General features: G+C 43.2%; 1 protein-coding gene across 1 annotated transcript in view; it reads right to left on the bottom strand.

Annotated features, from left to right (window-relative positions):
- The window catches only part of INO80C (INO80 complex subunit C), a 237,410-nt gene that overhangs the window by 165,827 nt on the left and 51,353 nt on the right, over window positions 1-20,230 (bottom strand). The gene's annotated exons all lie outside the window — the stretch shown is intronic.

Here is a 20,230-nt window from a genome sequence, read left to right as displayed (position 1 = left end):
CATTACAGTTGCAAAGGGTGTTGGTGAAAAGGTGTGATTTGAGGAGATCTTTAGATGTGGATGTGTGATTTTGTAACCTGAGGTCAGGAGGGAGGGTATTCCATGCTTTTGCAGCCTCATGGGAGAAGAGGGCTTCTCCAGAGCTGTTCTTGCATGGACTTACTTCAATCAGGGCTTTGTTACTGGATCGTAGTTCCCTGCTGGAGTTGTGAAAATTTAACATGGCAGTTAGGGAAGGGGTTTTCTCAGGATGGTATAGAATTTGTTGAGCTATGTTGAGTTGGTGGAAGCTTAGTGAGTTTGGAAAGTCTAACCAGTGTAGTTTATGTAGGGACTGGCAATGGTGGGAGCGTGATTTAGCATTGGCTGCAAACCTAGCTATCTTGTTTTAGCAAGTGGAGAGTTTGTTCAGATCAGTTTTATTAATTAGAACTGGGGAGGCATAAATTAATGTTGATAAGAGATGAGTTCTGGCTATGGCAGTTCTAAACTTGGAGGTTAGCTTTTTGTGGACTTCAGTGATAGCTTAAGATATATGTTTATTGTATTTGAGTTGTTGATCAATTGTGAGGTCTAGTTTGGCCTCTGGTACTGGGGTGATGGGGGTGTTTTTGCCCAAGACAATGGATAAGGTGAGGTCATTGGGCTTAGTTGGGTGGAATAGCATTAGTTGTGTTTTTGATGGGTTTATTATCAGCTGGTGATTGCTTAGCCAATTCTCCATCTCAGTGAAGGATTTTTGGGCTTTACTTTGTAGAAGATGGATGTTGGGTGCATTAGGATCGTATCGTCAGTGTATTGGACAATATCGGCTTTTGTGGTTGGTAGGTGGAGTTTGTAAATATGTTAAAGAGAAGGGGCCTAGGATTGAGCCTTGGGTTACGCCATATGTGACAGGGAGTGGGGGGGATAGGGAGTTGACCCATTTAACAGAATGTGAGTGGTTGCTTAGGTAATTGTTGAACCAGTGCAGGATGGGGTTATTGAGGTTGAGTTTGGAGAGGGAGGCTAACAGTTTAATGTGAGAAACTGTGTCGAATGCCTTGGATAAGTCTAGGAAGGAGGCGGAGACAAGTTTCCCTTTGTTCCTGTATGAGTTTATGGTGTTGGAGAAGTTAATTAGAACAATGGTTGGGTTTTAGATAGTAGGTTGTTAGATAGTAGGTGTGTGATGAGGAGTTGGTGGTGGATACATCTTTTTTTGATAGGGGTGACAGGATCGCAGTGGGGCAGTAGTAGGAGAAGTCAGTAGAGGGGCTGCCCTTATGGAGGGGGAAGAAATGTGAGGTTTGCCACAAGGATGGAACAGTGTGTTCAGTAATAGATCTATTAATTAGTAGGGAGATGAGGTAGGCAATGGCCTTAGATTCAATTTGAATATGTTTGGCTGGTAGACTGTCAGCAATGAGAGTGGTTGGTTTGAGTTTTGCTAAGAGTTTTTGAATGGTTGATGTTGGTAATAGTTTGAGTGAGAAGGGGGTAGGGTTAGTTTGGAATTTTGGGGGTTGTGGTTATGTTATAGGTGTTAAATCATTTTTGAGTTTCAGTATGGAAGAGGAGACTACGTCAAGGTATGTGCCTTCGAAGTTTGGTGGTGGTGTAGTGGCTTTTCCGGGCTGGAGGATGTTGGTCACTGCAGCCCAGAATTTCTGTGGATTGTTACTGTGTTTCCTTTGTAAGAAAATATAGTGATTTTTTTGTCTATCTTGATCTGCTTTTTTGCTAAGTTCAGCAAAGGTTTGCCTGGTTTTGGGTGTTTTGTATTGTCGCCAGATTTTCCAAGCTTTATCCCCATCTTTTAGTAAGGTCTTTGTGGTTTTAAGGCAGAAGGTTTTGGAACTTTACAATTTTAAAATTTTGGTCAGTCACATGACTTGCAGAGATTATAAAACTAATGATATGACTTTTTACCACCATATGATGACATCTATCACTTAGTGGACGAAAGCATTTAGCATAGTGGACGAAAGCATTTAGCAAATTTAATTTTCATTTGTTTTAATAAGTCGTGGTTGGGTACAATATTAAATAGTTTGACACTTGCTGCCTGGTGTGTTTTTATATTCTAATTTTAATCATTGAGGTTCTTGGTGAAATTTTATACTATGCTGACATAGTTTGGGGATCCAGTTACTGCTCCCAGTTTGCAGTTGTCAGCGAACTTGTTGAGCCACAGGCCATCTTTTTTGCATGATTTTCTCAGAAATACATTCCAAACAGTGGGGAAGCCAGCATAGACCCTCGTGGGACACCACTGCCAACTATGACTGTATGTGTTCTGGTGGTGAGCCAGTTGGCTACCCATCTAATGACATATAGGTTAATTCCCAGGTGGGTGAGTTCGGCAATGATGCCTCAGTGAGGGATTGTGTCAAAGCCCCTGGCCAATTCAATGCCTTCCAGGGCTTTGGTGACACTCCTGAAAATTTCCACTAGGTTTAACAGGCCTGGTGTGCCCTTGATGAAGCTACAATGTGTCAGGTGAAGAGTGTGAAGGTCACCAATGTCCTTGCTGATAAGGTCAAACATAATTCTCCCCATGGCTTTACAGACAAGACTGTTCAGGCTTATGGGTGCACAGCTCCCTGGGTCAGTTGAAGGACTGTGCAAGGGTATTGTGATGATGAGGCATTTCCAGCTATGCCAGAAGAAGTAAGGGAGTGGATGTGTAACATATGCCAGCATAGTTAGCTGGAGTAAAGAATTCTATGTCATTTGTATATCAAACCGATTTGTACAGGTGCTTGTATTGAAAATGTACCAACAATGGGTCCTGCTGGACAGAATATAAATACACCTGTATGTCAGACTGTATTGTAACTGTTGAAATGAATATACTGCAACAGAGGATACTGCAAGAAATGAGGTTAATCTCAGTCCAGCTAACTTTGAAAAATAGTCTGAAATTGAATTGCCTGGTTTAGGCCATAAAGACGGTATCCTGCAGTTCTGACTGCACCCAAAGACAAAATGTCTGTGAAAACCAGGACATGAATCCTACTGTACTGTCCTTAGTCTAACTGCTGCCCTGGAAGGGTGGACATTTTGAAAGGGTTTTATAGCTTCCAGATGCTATAACACATATTAGCACAGGTATATGTGTGTGTATGGTAAAACATACGTGCTACATTCTGGTTCAGTTTCTAGTAAAGGAGGTAGTATGGGAACAAGAGTCAGATGACCAGGTGTATCTGATGTCATTCTGTAATACAGCACTGAAATGATGTTTTAGTACTGGATGAGACAGACATCTCAGAGCAGTCTGTGTTTGAAGCCAGACAAAGAAGGATCACTCACCTACATTTTCTTGCTTGCTTTAGTAAGTAACCAGGGAATACTAATGCTTTAGATGAGACAGAAAAAATATATTGAGATTAGTTAAGTACTGTTTTTCTGTATCTGTGTGAATCTATCCATCTGTGTTATTTTTAATATTTCTTGTGACTGAAACTCTGGTGTTTATTGTAAATAGATATTTAGCACTTTCATGTTCTTTTATTATTAATATATTTAAACTTTCTTTTGTGCTTGGTCTTTTAGAGAATATTTTAATCTTTGAGAGTACTTATATGTATTTTGTGACATGTTCGCTCCTGAAAGCGTTGCTGTTTGGTCAATATTACCATTTGTATTAGTGTTAATTTAGTCAGAATAATTGGATACCCTTAGTGTTAAATTTTACTCAGTATAATTGGGTATCCTTGTAAGACGCTTAGAGTAGCTGGCTGGTGGCAGTGTAACTACCTTACAGTATCAGTGAAGGGGGCACAGCTGGTGAATCCGTGCCAGCCTTTCCTAGGTGTGTGTGTGTGTGTGTGTGTGTGTGTGTGTGTGTGTGTGTGTGTGAAATCAAATCTCAAAAAGTGTGCGTGTCAGTTACTTGGGGCAGGGACACAGAGCACTGGTTTCACAGACTGGGTGGTGGGAGGACTTGACTTGGAACACTCGGATGAGGACTCAACTCTACAGCTGTGTCAGTGGGGAGTCTTATTTGGGGCCTGGATAGAGAGAGGGAAACCCAGCCCCAGGGGGAGAGTGTGTTCCCTGTGTGCTCTTAAGGGAGACTGTGCTTGGTGCAGAGAGCTGCATCTGGAAATACTGTGTATATCTATTTTGGTTCCAAGTGAGCATGCTGGTGTCCATGGTGAGGATTGAGACTCCTTGATTATTGGTCCAGAGAAGGGACATCACAGGTATTATGGGTGCTGTGTTCCCCTCTGCCAGGGCAAAGCTTTTACTCTATCCACATACATCATTGCATGGTGTGTAGACCCTGAGTTATCTTGCTGAGAAAGCCCTGAGGTCTCTCCAGCTGCTACACGTATCTGGTGAGGTACACGTAAAAAGAGCATTATACTCTATTAGTGCTGTAATGAGGTTTAACTACAGTGTTGTCATACAATCCTAAAGTCAATATGATGGCATGACTTGTCATGTGCACAACATAGGCCTTCATTACCAGTGTGGACACTTGATGGTCAAAGTTCAGATTGCTATCTAAATTTCCTCCCAGTGCTTGCACCACTGGGTTTCTACATAGCAGGACTGCTGCAATGCTGTGAGTAACATGGAGCTCCACTTTTCAGATGGACAACATTACAAACACACATTTCTGCAGTTATTTGTAGATCGTATGCTTTTGTCACCATTCTGTTGTGTGTGTCAGCTCCTCCTGTGCTATGTTATAACCATTGATGGACTCATTGATTGCACACAATATGCAAAAATCAGCAAACTTGGTAAGCCAAATGCCAGGTACTTTAGTCTGAACTGTCGAGAAATACAGTTCAAACATGGAAGTGTCATGCACAGATCCCTGGGGATGGCCAATAGTGACAGATCTACTGTACAGCTTGATTCACCAACTGTCACATGACACGTTCTGTCAGTGAGCCAATTGTTTATCCATCGCCTGACATAAGGTTTAATCCCCAGCTTGGGGATTTTCTCACTGATACTTGCATGTGTGATTCTGTCAAAAACCAGGCCAGATCATAATAGGCAGTATGCAATGTCTTACCTTCCTCCAGGCCTATCACATGGAATCAATGTGCTGTGACAACATTACAGAACACCTGTCGCATGACCCTGCACATACACCTTCCTGATATGGAGGAATACACAATTCAACACACCCTCCACACAGCCTATGTTCCCGTCCAAGGGTGTACATCAACATGCATCCACCTGAGTTAGGGGGACAGCACCTGATGCATCCATGTGTACCGACATCCTGACTCTCCTCGACTGTGAGGTAGATTAACATGTCATCATGGACCTCTTCTACATGTATACTAGTAATATTCCAGGTGTATGCAACAGACCTGTGTGAGTTGTTACTGCTACATCAGGTCTGTTAGAGCTTATACATGTCCTCAAAGAGGTCATCGAAGGCATGCATGACAACAGTATCATCTTGTGGAACTTAAACAGGTGAAGGCATCTGACAAAAAGTCACACTGTGCTATTCAATCAACCTTGCCACATGTGGCCATAAACAGCTATATCACCATATGGTTACACCAGTATACAACATATGTGGCATCTCATTATGTTGAAATGTGTGATGTGACATACATCTCACGTCCAGTGATCAAGTCAGTACATCAGGGGTGTCTGCTATGCCCTTCCCTGCCCCTTAGTTAAGTGGTGGGCATCACAGATGACATACACATCTTGTGTCCAAACAACTGCCTGAAGCACTACAGCTTGTGGACAATCAATGACTCCCAACTGTGACATTAGTATAATACACACAATATCAACACATACCAGAGACTGCTTCCACAGCCATGACAACACCTGCATTGATGAGATACATGGGGAGATATGTTGCATCAGGAAACAGACGCACCACCCAAGTATAATATCGACATTACACCCTATAATCAGACAGTACAGTTGTGTACACTTACCATAAATATAAATGTTTGAGTGTATTCACTGTTGCAGTCATCACCTGTGGTTATTCCTACTGTGGTAGCCCTCGGCCGGCCCGAATACCAGAGTCAATGTTTTTTTTGCGCCGGCTGCAGTCACCTGTAGTCTGACGTCAGGTCGTCAGTGCTATAAAGCAAGGCAGCCGATGTTATTACATCAGTTTTTCTTGCCCTAACCCGTCAGAAGCTCAAGGAGATAAGGAAAAGTGGTCCTGGTGGCAAAAAGCCACCGTGGGAAGCTTATGTCCCCCTAGGGGAAGATACTATATGGGGGATGGAGGGAGGGAAACCAGGACTGCAACAGTGAATACACTCGAACATCTACATTTAAGGTAAGTGTACACAACTGTACTATGCTCTTCGTGTTTCACTGCTGCAGTCATCATCTGTGGGAGGATTCCCAAAGCTGAGGACAGGGGTGGATGATAGGTTAGAGTCCTAAGCATGGGTCAGCAGGCCCTGCAGAACTGCTGAGGCAAACCCTGCCCTAGACCTAGAAAAAACAGGTAGGTGGTAATGCTTTGTAAAGGTATAGACAGAGGTCCAGATGGCAGCTTGTAAAGGTATGGACAGAGGTCCAGGTGGCAACTTCCAAGATGCCCTTGGTGGGGACTTCTCTGAGGAAGGCTGTGGAAGTGGAGGCTGCCCTAATGGAATGGGTATGGATAGATTTGAGGGGGGGGGGTTCCCATGTAGTCTGTAGCAGAAATGTGCGAAATCCATTTGGAAATGGTTTGGTTGGAAATGGGCTTTCCCTTTGTCCCAGGGGCAAAGCTGACAAGTAGTCGGTCTGTTTTTCTGAATGGTTTAGCATGGTCCAGATAGTATCTAAGTTGTCTGTGCACATCTAGCGAGTGTAGAATTCTGTCCCCCTTGTTTTGAGGGTTGTGAAAGAAGGTGGGTAGATGTATGGCCTGGCTGAAGGTCACATCAGATACCACCTTAGGCATAAAGGAGGGGTTAGTCCTCAGGGAGACCCTGTCTGCATGGAAAATGATGAAGGGCTCAGCAATCATGAGAGCCTAATACCCTTCTGGTTGAGGTGACAGCTAGTAAGAAGGCAGTCTTCCAGGAGAGGTATTTTAATTCCGCAGAAGCAGCAGGGTCGAAAGGAGGTAAGGTTAGCTTTTCTAGAACATAATTCAGGCCGCAGGGTGGCATGGGAGGCCTTCTGGTTGGTCTGATATTAGAAGCCCCTCTGAGGAATTGCTTAATCAAAGGATGAGAGAAGAGGGGTGGGTCTGAATCTTAATGGGCAGAAATGGCTGAGGCATAGATTTTAATAGAGGAGATAGAGAGGCCACTATTGGGCAACTCGGCTAGGTAATCCAAGATAAGAGGTTTGGAAAGGTGGGGGTACTGGCCCCTTTGGACTGGTTCCAGGAGCAGAATCTTTTCCATTTCTCTGCATATGATTTTCTGGTGCTGGGCTTTCTGGCCTCTGTGATGATATCTAGGACCTGTTTGCTCAACAGGGACTCCTTGCTGGCTTTTAAGGTATAAGCCATGCTGAAAGATTGAGAGTCTGTAAGTCTGGGAGCAGTATCTTCCTGCTCACCTGGGTCAAGAGGTCTGAGATCAGGGGAAGCTGCTTGGGGGGGCTGCAACATCAGGCTGAGCAGTAAGGGGTACCAATGCTGTCTAGGTCAATCTGGAGCAATGAGGATGCCCTTTGGTCTCTCCTCCCATACTTTGATCAGTACCTTGGGAATAAGGGGCAGGGGAGGGAAAGCGTGCACAAAGAGGGAGGAGGGAGTTCCAGGAGAAGGTCAAGGCATCCACCTTCCACGCTAGGAGGTGATACTCCCTGGTACAGAACTTTTGCAGCTGGTGGTTGAGGTGCGAGGCAAAGAAATCAACTTCCGGAGTCCCCCACTCCTGAGTGATTTGCAGAAAGATTTCCCTGTGGAGCTGTCATTCATGGGGGTCCACTAAGTTTCTGCTTACGTGATCTGCCAGAGTGTTGTTGATCCCTGGTAGGTATTGGGCAATTAGGTGTAGTCTCATGGAGGTGGCTGTAAGCCAGAGGCTCATGGCTAACCTGCACAGGGGGTAACATTAGGTTCCCCCATTTGTTGATGTACCATATTACTGTGGTATTGTATGTTTTTATAAGAACCCCTGGCCTGAGATGGGGTTTGAAGGATGTCAGAGACTTCTGCACTGCCATCATTTCTTTCTGACTGATGTGCAAGTAAAGTTGCTGGGCATCCCAAAGACCTTGGGTGCACCTGCCTGCTAGGTGAGCACCCCAACCATTGTCTGAGGTGTCAGTGGTGATGGTCTGGCTGGAAGGGCGGAGGATGAAGGGAAGACCCTTGTTCCTGGCACAGGCCTCTGCCCACCAGAGAAACTCAGCCCTTATACATGGGATCAGAGGGAGAGACGTCTTTAGAGACAGAGTGCTGGTACCAAAGGTTCTTTAAATACCACTGAAGTTTTCTCATGTGAAGCCTGGCCAGGGGAATGAGAAGGATGCAAGATGCCATGTATCCCAGGGCTTGCAGGAATTTCCTTGCAGTAAGGTGACTTCTGGAAGCCAGCTGGGTAAAGTAGAGAGGCAGGAAGTTTTGCTTTTCTGGGGATAGGAAGGCCATGTGGGATGCTGTGTCTAGCACACCTCCCAAGAAAATGATCTTCCTGGTGGGGTTTTCTTTTGATTTCTTCTCGTTGATGGTGAACCCTAGGGAAGTTAGGAGTGATCTGACAAAGAGAAGGTCCTGGAGCAGCTTTTCTTTGCACTCTGCCTGAATGAGGCAGTTGTCCAGGTAAGGGTAAATCTGTATACTTCTCTGTCTGAAGAATGCTATGGCCAGGCCAAGCATTTGGTGAATACTCTGGGAGCAGTGGATAAGCCAAAGGGCAGCCCAGAAAACTGAAAGTATTCTGAGCCTGCTCTGAAGTGCAGGAATTTTCTGCATGATTCCCTGATGGGGATGTAGAGGTAGACATCTTTAAGATCTAGGGTCACTAGCCAGGCATTTTTTATCAGCATATGCAGCAGCTGCTGCAAAGTTAGCATTTTGAAACTGGGGACCACCAGGGAGGTGTTCAGAATGGATAGATCCAGGATGGGGCGACAAGTGCCCTCTTTTCTGGGAACTAGGAATAGTCTGGAATAAAAGCCTTTGACTGTTTGCTCTGAGGGGACAGGTTCTACTGCCCCCTGGGATATGAGAGTTTGGACCTGTTTCAGTGCCTCTGCCCACTGATTTGGAGTTAAGTCTGGGTACCCTCTTGGAATTTGGAGTTCGCTGAAAGAAAACTTGTATCCCTGAGAAATGATCTTTAAGACCCATTGGTCTTTTGTTATAGAAAGTCAATTGTCTTTGAAGGAGAGCCTTCCTCCTACTTTTTGATGATCGAAGGGAGGGGAGAGGAGGAGTCATTATGAGTTTCTGCCATTAAAGGATAGCTTAAAACTCCCTGCCTTAGAGACAGAAGTGGTCCATTGTTTGCTTCTATTCTGACCTTGGGATAGGGGCCTGGATAGTCTGTCCTTGCAGGGCTTAACTTGGCCCTATCTGCTAGGTGCAGGGAAGGCCCACTGCTTAGAGGGAAAGTTCCTGCTGAATCTGGGAGGCTGAACATGAAAGAAATCTTTTACTGTATGTATAGATTTTGCTTCGTGTTCCATCTTTTTAAGCACCTCTTCTGCTTTTTCCCCAAACAATCGCTCCTTATCTAGGGGTGCATCAATAAGTTTAGACTTGACATGATCAGGGAGAGGTTGTTCCTTCAGCCATGCATATCCTGTCACTGCTGCCCTGCTAGAGGCTTCTAAGGCATCATATCTACATTGTAATGAGTGTTTGGCCACTTGACAAGCAGAGTGCAGTAAATCTGCCAACTCTTTTGAATTGGCACAGTTAGGAAAGGTAGCAATCTTCTGTTTTAATTGTTCCAAAGTGTGTTTTATGGACCTGACAATTGAGTGCTCTGATAGCGAAGGTTGCAGAGGTGTATACTTTTTTTACCCCATCTGTCTAGAGCTCTGGAGTCCTTGTCAGAAGGAAGAGAATTCTTGACAGAACTAGTCTTACCTCCTTTAGGTTACTGTGTAATGGCCCCTGGGTCTGCAGCAGGATTTCTGTACAGGTATTTGTGAGAATCCGGTACTCTGTAGTACCTGTCAGGTTTACAGGGAGCAGGAGGGAGGGCGTCAGGGGCTAAGCTGGATTCATGGAAAACATCATCTACCACTTCTAAACTACGGGGAATGGCCAGAGGTCTGTGCTGTGGCAGGTCCAGAAACTCTCTAAGTCTTTTCTTAGACTGTAGGAAGTCTTGAGATTCCCATTGGAAATGTTCCCGGAGTGAGTGAAGGGTTTCCCCAAAGGAAAGGTCCTCTGGAGGGGTGCAGAAGGGATGGATTCCTCTGCATCTGAATCCTCATAAGCAGTTAAGGGATGCTGTTCCTCTTCAATAACTGAATAGTCAGATTCTTCAGAATCCTGTTCTATCATAACTTCTGGGGAAGGGTGCCTTTTCCTTTTAGAAATAGTGGCCTGACTACCCCGGATAAAGAAGAGGAGATCCTCTGCCATTTTAAGCATTTGTGCTTTGGGTACTGGAGCAGTAGCAAGATGGTGGCTAGAAGCATATTTCCTAGGAGTGGCCCAGTTTCTAGGCCTGAGAGAATCGGTCAGTCTGAGAGAAACGGTGGTCAGATGCGAAGACATCAGCTTTTTGCTAGATTCAGTAGTGAGAAAGGCCTCCTCGGAAGCCGGTGCCTGCGTCACGGCTCCGGACCCAACCGAGGCAGAGACAGCCAAAGGCTCATAAGATGAAGAAGTTCTGTGGCATACCGGACTCCGAAAGGGTCTTGGTAGAGGCCTGTGTAAATATCAAGTCGGGCATCAGGGGCTGCAAAAGCGCCTCACTGAATTCCAGAGAGCTGACAACTTGCTTAGCGGTAGCATCGTCGGAAGGCTTAGCCTTGTGTGGTCTGTCTCTAACTCTATGTTTTTTTGGAATGTCCACAGATTGCTGGCTGACAGACGTCATATCGGAATGCGAAGACGGAACACAAAAATAAATGTCTACAAAAAGAGCTCTATGGTGAATGGTTCTCACATTAAAGAGGGCACAGAACCAGCAACAGGGAACGTCATGGTCTGGGCCTAAAGTGACGCTGTAAGAATGGAAGTTATGTGTAAGATCTGCTTTCCACAGGCGAGACAATTGTTAACTTTTTCAGACATCGGTTAGTGCAAGAAAAAAGGATCCCCAACGGGGTACTTAGCTTTAGACAATTTCAGCTGAAATTCCACTTCTGGTAGCGACCAACCGGCACTCGTGCAAACTGCTTCTGCTATGGGCTCCACAGCAAGAAAGACTGATATAATGACGTCAGCTGTCTTGCTTTATAGCACTGACAACCTGACGTCAGACTACAGGTGACTGCAGCCGATGCAAAAAAACACTGAGTCTGGTATTCGGGCTGGCCGAGGGCTACCACAGCAGGGATAACCCACAGGTGATGACTGCAACAGTGAACGCAAAGAACATCAATAGGTATGTGCCCTGTGTCTTGGGGTAGAGGGCAAGTGGTACATACACTAGCATGTACTACTGCGTATGTGATGGACATGCACATCAGAGGGTATACTAACATCATGGTTCCCAGCCTTCATCACACCAGTAATTGAGTACACTGCACCCTTCTCCATATACCTCCCTACACATGTGCCAGTGATGTGTAACTGAAGTGTACCACCTTTATCACAGTGTCCTGTCACACAGCTTATTTTCCATACCCAGGTATTCTTTCTGGGGAATACACATTACTGTCTGATGGTGTGGAGCACCAATCAAGTTGTTATACCGGAAGCATGCGTGCTACCTGTTCACCTAATGCACACACTGACAACATTAATGGCATGTATATCATTTGTGACAATGTGAATTCTGCCATAGATATATGCAATGCACACAAGGCAACTAGCCTATAGTGCCCATACAGGTATAGCAGTGTCACTCCTAACACCTCCTGCAGATATTACAGTAACAGGATAGTGTGCATGTTTACCCTCATAGAGTGTGGATATATCATACTAGTTGTACAGTCTGTGTGCAGACTCATCTGTTATCACTCCACATCACATATGTCTATGTTTGTGGTGGGTTCTTGTAATGTTTACCATGATCGTCTACCTGTAGCCACCATGCTGGAGACCTCCACTGGGAGTACACTCATATTCAGGTATATCAGTTTGCGCAGCTTCCCAATATGCACCCTTCCTCAGTTGTATGTCAAATCCCTGATAGACGTCTCTACATTATTCATGCAAGGATGCTTATCTCACACATGCACATCCTCCCCATTGTTATGTCACCTTGTGTGACAGTTACAGACAACACATTTTCACTGTGCAGTCCTTACTGTACCATATGGATATGTGCTTGGTGTTGCTGCCACAACCATCTTCCACTGACATGCCCTCCTCTGCTGTACAAGCGGGAGATTCATCTGTACTCTCTGCATTCTTTCGTACAATTCATCTGTGTGTCCCTATTCAATACACACACTTCCCCTGAGTGATCATTTTACATTCCAACACAGTTCCAGTACAGAATGCCAGGAATGAGATACCACAATACTCTACATCATAGATACTATGTTGTGTTCTGTATTTCGACCATATACTTCACATTCATACCTCTAAGTGGCTTTCGGCCATATCACTGGGATGGTCTCTGGACTGATATAACTCAATATTACAGATATTTGGGTGCATACCTCTCAACTGTCATAATCTGTGCAGAATGTCCAGTTTTTATCTCATATTTGTGATCTTTTTCTCATAACACGTTGTTTTCCTGGCAAATCACTGGCATGTCATTGCAGAGTGGTCAGTAACTGATGACTGACATCTGAGTTTCAAACTTCATGCTCTTCAGAAAGTTCATGCTAATGTACAACCTATACATTCTATCAACTTCATAAGTTTGGACATGTAATATTACCAGTTTATCCATACTTCTGGCCTTTGCCCCCCCCCCCCGTTTCTATAGCTTTGTCTGCACTTCTGGGTCTAAGAGGTTGACAGTGTTACATTCAAATATAGTCCCATATGACATCTATGTCAAATATGTCCTATTACTGATTATTTGTCCTCTCATTCAGTTGACCTCTGTGCAGATATGTTGCACTAACAGAAAGACAGCTATTTGTACAGCCTTACCTCTCAACTGTGCAGATTTTTGCAGAATGTCCAGATTTTGCCTCATATTTTTGGTCTATTTCTCATACAACTTTGGTTTTCTGGAAAATCACAAATAAATTATTTTGGGTTGAAGTTGACAGAGTCAGAGATTTGAGTCTCAGACTTCATACCCTTCAGAAAATTCATGCAAATGCAAATCCTGTCATTCTATCAGCTTTCTAAGTTTGTTATAGCAATATTTAATAAGTATGTCTCTAGTTTTCATCCTTTGAGCCCACATTATTTATGGCTTTTGTCCATTTTTCTTACGCTAAGAGTTTGAGAAGTTATATGTGTACAGCCCAGTGGATCACTGTGGCATTCTACTCAAATCCGTGGACTGTATGTGCTCACCTGTACACAGAATTGATATCGGTGTTCACTTACATGGTTTTGCAGCCAGCAATACTGTTGTGAGCCACAAAACCTAGCTTAGGCATGCAATGCCTCATTAATATGCATTGCACCATCACTGTAACATGTGAACTCCGTGTAGGTTCTGCACTGAGTTTAGTGAATCCGCATGTATGTTTATGGTTTGTTACTTTGACTCATTTGTTCTTATTCATGTCTCTGTATCAGTGTATTATGATATTGTTAATTATCTACCTGTTTTCAGACTTGTACCACCAGTTAGCTAATGTCTTTTTTATGCTGTGTCTAAACAATGGCCAGTGCTGTTCACTAGTAAGAAATAAATAGGCAGGGGGCTCCTAGACACAGGGTGGTGCCACCAGGTTGATCACCAAGAAGTGCTTCTTAGGTGCTGAAAGGACAGCAGTGAAGTTTCAGGGGAAAGGAGTGGGTAAAGGAGGCACAGATTTTTTGATAGCATTTAGCACAAACTAATGAAAAGAAAACCAAAATGCTTACAAATGGCAATCTGAAATACTGTGGAAACACTATAATGCTAAATCCGGTGAAGACATAAATGAACATTTGGCAGATGGAGTGAATCTGACTTGCTCAACTGGACACATCTGTAAACAGTTCTGTGAAATAGGGTTTTCTATTCAACACTGCAAGACACACAAGAGCAGACTAAAACTTCTGCTTTACAGATTGTAAATGGCAAAAGAAGAAATATAAGGGAAAAACTGAGCCCTTGTTAGTATGGATAATAAGAACAATGCCCCATTCAGAAAAATAGAGGAGGGAGAGATGGCTTCTGTTGGCTGATCACCGTCATACAAGTGGACACTTGTGCAGCACCAAAACTGCTAGACTGGGGATGTGGGCTCTGCACTCCCAAGCAGGTAAAAGTGGTCTCATTAGTATGTGGAAGCACAGATGAGGAGGTTGAAGGATGTACTGTCATGACACCAGTACTGAAGTAGCGCACCCCAGGCAGTGTTATGGACTGAATAAATAATGCCTTCATTGGTGGGATGGCAGTGAGGCACAAATCACATCCACTGCTGTCTGGGTAATGGCCCTTCCAGTCAGCTCTTGCCTCAGTTCTGGGTACAGCTAGTAGGGAGGAATGAATGGGCTCAAGACTGATGGGTTTTATGGCTTATAGGCATGGAGGAGCAGGAGAAACAGAGCCCAAACTTTGCAGTCACTGGACTCGCAGCAGGGAAGCCAATCCTGAAGAGGTTGCCATCTCACTAAAGGAGGCACATACTCATCCATTCTCAGAGGACATGCACACATATAGGCAAGTTAGAGATGTGCCAAATCAACCACAGCTCATCTCTGGTATGTGGAAAGAAACTAAAGCACCTAGTGAAACCCCAAATAGAGAGTAGAAGTATACAGAGGAGCATCCCAGTCAAGAAAGAACCACACTAAAGAACCAAGCAATGTGTAGCAGCACTGCTAACGACTGCATCATTATGCCACCCAGCAAACAGAATATTTCACTTCTTTGGGAAGGTAAAACAAATGAAAGCAAAAGACTACTACTTAATCACTGAAACAATCCACAGCTGAGATACAGGGAGGACAGTACTTGGTTATGAGAGCAACATGTTAAAATACTTTGATTAATGTAGCCATTATTTTTTGCTTCACAATGACTGGAGTTGTACAAAAAAAATGGTATCAACATATTGGTGGCAGACTATGCAGAAAAGCAAAGGTAATTTACAAGATCACTGTTAAATAATCATATGGCTCATCAAGGAGCAGTGCATGTGTCTTACAGCAACAAGATGAAATACACTACTGTAGCTGTTACTTCTTTCATTTCTCTGTAACCGTGCAACTGAAGTACACAAAGAAAATGGATGTCTTTGGAGGGGGACTGGCTGTGTGTCAAGGTGACTGACCATTACTGTGTGCAGTTCAAAAATTTTTTTAGCAGTCATTGACCTGGGTTTTGAGGGCCTGTGGAATACTTTCTGCATGGGATAGTGGTGGAAAACGGGTCTATATTAAGTGATCGAAAAATGTGTTCATCAAACACTTTTTCATCAACACATAAACAGCAAACACACTAATCTCTGAACGGCCACTTGAGCAATTTTTTTCCCCCAGGGGGATACTACTAGAGATCGCTGCAGGGCTAGGCACCTTGCGGTGTGAACACTGGCTCAAGATGACTATCATTGTTAAGTGCCACTCTGAACCCCATGCTCAAAAAATGAGAAAAAAGGGTTATGGATGGAAAGATGGATTACTACAAAATTAATAGTGAAATAAGATTGACTATGTGTCTGTTGCTCTATAGTCTATACAGTAAGCAAACACAAGACTTAGAGCTAACTGTGGGTCAGACCATCAGCTTGTTATTGTAAAGTTTAAAATTACATTAAAATAAAACAAAAACCTCCATGCCAACTAGATATGAGCTCAACTTTACTCCAAATTAATATGTAGTAGTGTAGGTATACAATATTATTAACTCATTACATCCGAGTGACACCTCCAGGTGCATCTACAGTTACCCCCTACTGCTCCTCTAGGTGTCAAATATTACTTGTTCATACTTGCATTAATAATTCCAAAACCATGCTACATACAAAGTATAAGAATATTTTATCTTGAAGCATACATGATGGCAAATACAAATGTACTGATGTTTGATCTCTGTCAATGAGTATTTATTAGAATTATAAAGTGATAACTTCATTTTTAAAGGCTCAGGCCACACCCACTAGGAGTTAAAGGAAATTAGATGTGGTGACTACAGCACCTAAAGAACGAAGGACTGAAGTCCATGATATCGTCAAGGAAGTGGCAACAACAAAATTATATATATATATATATATATATATATATATATATATATATATATTCTGTCTCTGGAGGGTTTAGAAGCATCTGAGGACAGAAAAACACCAAAGGGCAATGGCAATAAGGAAAATGCATCAAACTGAATGCAGAATTTTACAGAACAGCAAGAACAGACAATGAAACAGATTTAAATGAACACTGGAAAACAAATGAAAGAAAATAAAAAGGGAAAGGCAACATGCATCTTCAAGAAGAACTGTAATATTAAGGGAAATTTACATGTAATAAATATGCATGACAAAAAAGAAAGATGGGAGGGACATAGCAGAAGCTGGAGATATTAAGAGGAGGGGGCAGGAATATAGAGAACTACACAAGTAGTAACCTAACATCACTGATACAGTCCATGATATGTTCTATAATTCTTCTGTGCTGTAGAGTGAAGTTAAATGACCCTGGAAAATCTTGTTGCAGGTCACAGAAAACCTTGTTGGGAGGAAGTGGGGGGATTCAAGCTCGGTTCTTTAAAAGCCTGCAAAATGATAAGTGTTACTTGGAATTTGCCTCCAAATCTGGAAACGAAACAGTGGCCATTGTATTGGAAAAGGCGATTTCTATTCCGATCACAAAAAAGAGCAGTGCCAAAATAGCGTTCAAATTACCAAAATACTGTACTTGTTTCACAGGCTAGCAAGGTAATGTTCAAGATCCTGCAAATTAAATTCTAGTAACATACAGGCAGAGAACTGCCAGAAGCTGGTTTTAGAAAGGACAGAAACACCAGAGATCAGGTTATTTTTACTTTACTGACTGCTCTAACATTTTTGACTGGGTAGGCCATAACAATCTATGGCAAGCCAAAAACACAATAAAATTTTTCCAAAACCACAAATTAAGAAATACTTGCTGCTGGAAATCAAACAGTCCAAAAACCAAGCCGTGAAAACTTCAAGTGTTTTTTTTTTTTTTTTTTTATATTTTCGTATAAATGTTCAAAAAAGAAAGAACCACCAATGCACTATTTAGGCATCTAAGTGAACACTCTGACTGCTCTTTTAAATTTAGTACATTAGAAAGAATGGAGAAAGAAAAGCAGGGGGGTCCTTGGACAGTAATACTGGAGCAACATGAATTAAAATGGCAACTGCAACTAGAGTAACACAGGTAACCAGGACTAAACGACCATGTCAGTATTGCTCCCATCCTGAAACTACAAGCATGGGAGAGATAAATTACCATAAAAATAACATTTTGTTGCTATTTGTATTTAATTTTTATTTTTATTATTATTATTAATGGTTTATTTATAAAGATTACTGTGCATGACAACCACATGAACTAATTCTAGTAGCACAACAATTAAAATAGTATGTATACTAGGGCATGAATTCAATGACAATATATATATTTTTTGGGGGATGTGTATAGTAGGGGAATGTTGCTTTAAAAATTTTAAAAGGATCACATGACCAGTGAAGTTTATTTAAATGGCTCTAGAACTGTTACAACTTGTATCTGATGAAGTTTTAAAGGGTTTAAAATGAAAGCGCTTATACGCTTACTGGATTGTATTGCATTTTTTGGATTAAACCTGTGTTTTACACTTTTACTGGATTGTATTGCACTTCTTAGGTTCATAGGTTGGTACTAGGCTATCAGCCCTAGGGCCTATGCAAGCCTAGCCATAACAATTCCCTGGATATTTCTTCCCACAATATTTACTTCTCCAGGCCCCTGTCTAGCAGGGCGACTGACATGATCCCCGGGGTGAATTTCCTATCTCCCATCCAATCATCAAGGTTCCTTTTGAAGAGGGCCAATGAGGTGCTCTGCTTGATATGTATGGGCAATCTATTCCAGAGTATGGGGAGTCTCTGGGTCAGGTATCCCTCCAGCATGTTTTGTTCATTGTGATGACAAGGTTTAGATCCCTGGAGCGTATGGCTCTGAGGGATTGGGATTTCTTTAAGTGGAGCATGTCCAACAGCTCAGGGTTTGACATGGCCTTGTATGTTAAGCAGAGATCGCCTTGGAGTAGACGATATGCCACAGAGTACAGCTGGAGTTTTTTTAGATGGTCAGTATATGGCATCTGCTTTAGGCCTGTGATTCTTTTAGTGAGGTATTTCTGTGGCCTTTCCAGCTGTTGCAGATGTCTTGTGAGGTACATACCAAACGGGGCATTATACTCTATAATGGGTCTAATGAGGGATGAGTACAGTGGGACAATGACGTCCTTTTTTCTGGATGAAAAGCCCTTAGTGATGAGGTGTGCCACATAGAAGGATTTTCTGACTGTTGTGGCAATGTGGTTATCGAAAGTGAGACAACTGTCCACCTGTGTCCCTAAGTCTCTCATCACAGTTTCGATGTTTAGTGTCCTGCCACCTATGTGGTAATTCATGGGTACATGTTTTTTTTCCAAAGGGGAGAACTATACATTTCTTGGCATTAAGCTTGAGCCCATGGCTCTGGCACCAGACATCTGTTTCAGTAAGGCCCTTTTGTAGAATATCCACATCATTTGGGGATTCAATAATGGCTCCCAGTTTGTATTCATCTGCAAACTTTGTTAGCCAGAGTCCCTTAGTGTTGGCCTGTACTTCAGAGAAATAGATGCCAAACAAGAGTGGTCCCGGGACTGAACCCTGAGGTACTCCACTTGTCACTTGTCTGGAGCTGGATTTGGAGTCAGCTACTTTTACTGTCTGGGTTCTGTCAGTAAGCCAGTTAGCAACCCATCGAGTGACGTAGGGATTTATGCCCATTTATGCCCAGCTTAATAAGTTTATCTATGATTCCAGAGTGGGGGATGGTGTCAAAGGCCTTGGTGAGGTCCAGATAGGCTGTGTGGACTGCCTTACCCTCGTCCACAGCTCTGGAGACTGATTCGAAGAAGTCAATCAGATTCAGGAGACAAGATCGGCCCTTCACAAACCCAAACTGGGTGGGATCCAGTGTTTGAAGGTTGCCAATGTCTTTGTTTATAAGTTCCATGATAATGCGTTCCATGCCCTTGCAAATCAGGCTTGTCAGACTGATGGGACAGTAGTTCCCGGGATCCAAGGTGGATCCTCCCTTGTGGAGCGGGATAACTGTAGCTGTGCGCCACTCAGTGGGCACGAAGCCTGAGGTGAGGCTATGATTAAACATGACACTTAGGTGAGGTGCCAGTTCATTTTGTAGTTCATGTAGTACACAGCCTGGGATGTCATCTGGTCCCATGGATGCTGTATTCTTAGCTTTGGAGAGTGCGGTTTCTACCTGTGTGGCCATGATTATCGGAATTTGGCAATCTTTTGGTATTGAGATGGGCCCTTTAGGGGGTGAGAGTGGGGTGAAGTTGGCACTAAATCGATCTGCCAGGATATTGGCAATATCCTTGGGATCAGTATATTTAATGCCATTCTGTTGTAACTCAGAGCAGATCTGGGCATTGCCATTTAGATTCTTGACATAACTATAGAATGCCTAGTGGTTGTCTTTGGAATCTTTGGCAATTTTATTTTCATAACTAGCTTTTTGATTTTATGAGGGATCTCAGCTTCTTACTGAGGCTGGTGAGGGAGTTTTTTGCATCCTGGGATTTTCCTCTTTTTTGCAACAGTTTCTTCCTTCTGTTGTATAGTTTGTTTATAGCAGGGGACCACCAGATTGGCTTCCTTTTTTTGGAGAAGAGCATCTTGGTTCTATTTGGGATGGCATGATTCATGCACGAGCGGATGTGCTCGTACAGTGCCTTAGTGTAGGATTCTGCAGTCGAACTTCCAGATCCCATCTGCGTGGGTGTTGTGAAGTTTGTCACTTCTGACTTCAGTAGCTTGAAGTTGGCTTTGGAGAAGTTTTTTAAGGAGTTTTCCTTACTGGGGAGTGGGGATGGGATGTGGATGTCAAGGGTGATTT

Source organism: Protopterus annectens, chromosome 3.part0, assembly GCF_019279795.1.
Source record: "Protopterus annectens isolate FY-2018-M chromosome 3.part0, PAN1.0, whole genome shotgun sequence".
Classification (NCBI taxonomy): Eukaryota; Metazoa; Chordata; order Ceratodontiformes; family Protopteridae; genus Protopterus; species Protopterus annectens.
The sequence above is the reverse complement of the archived record's forward strand: the minus strand, read 5'-3'. Positions and strand labels throughout refer to the sequence as shown.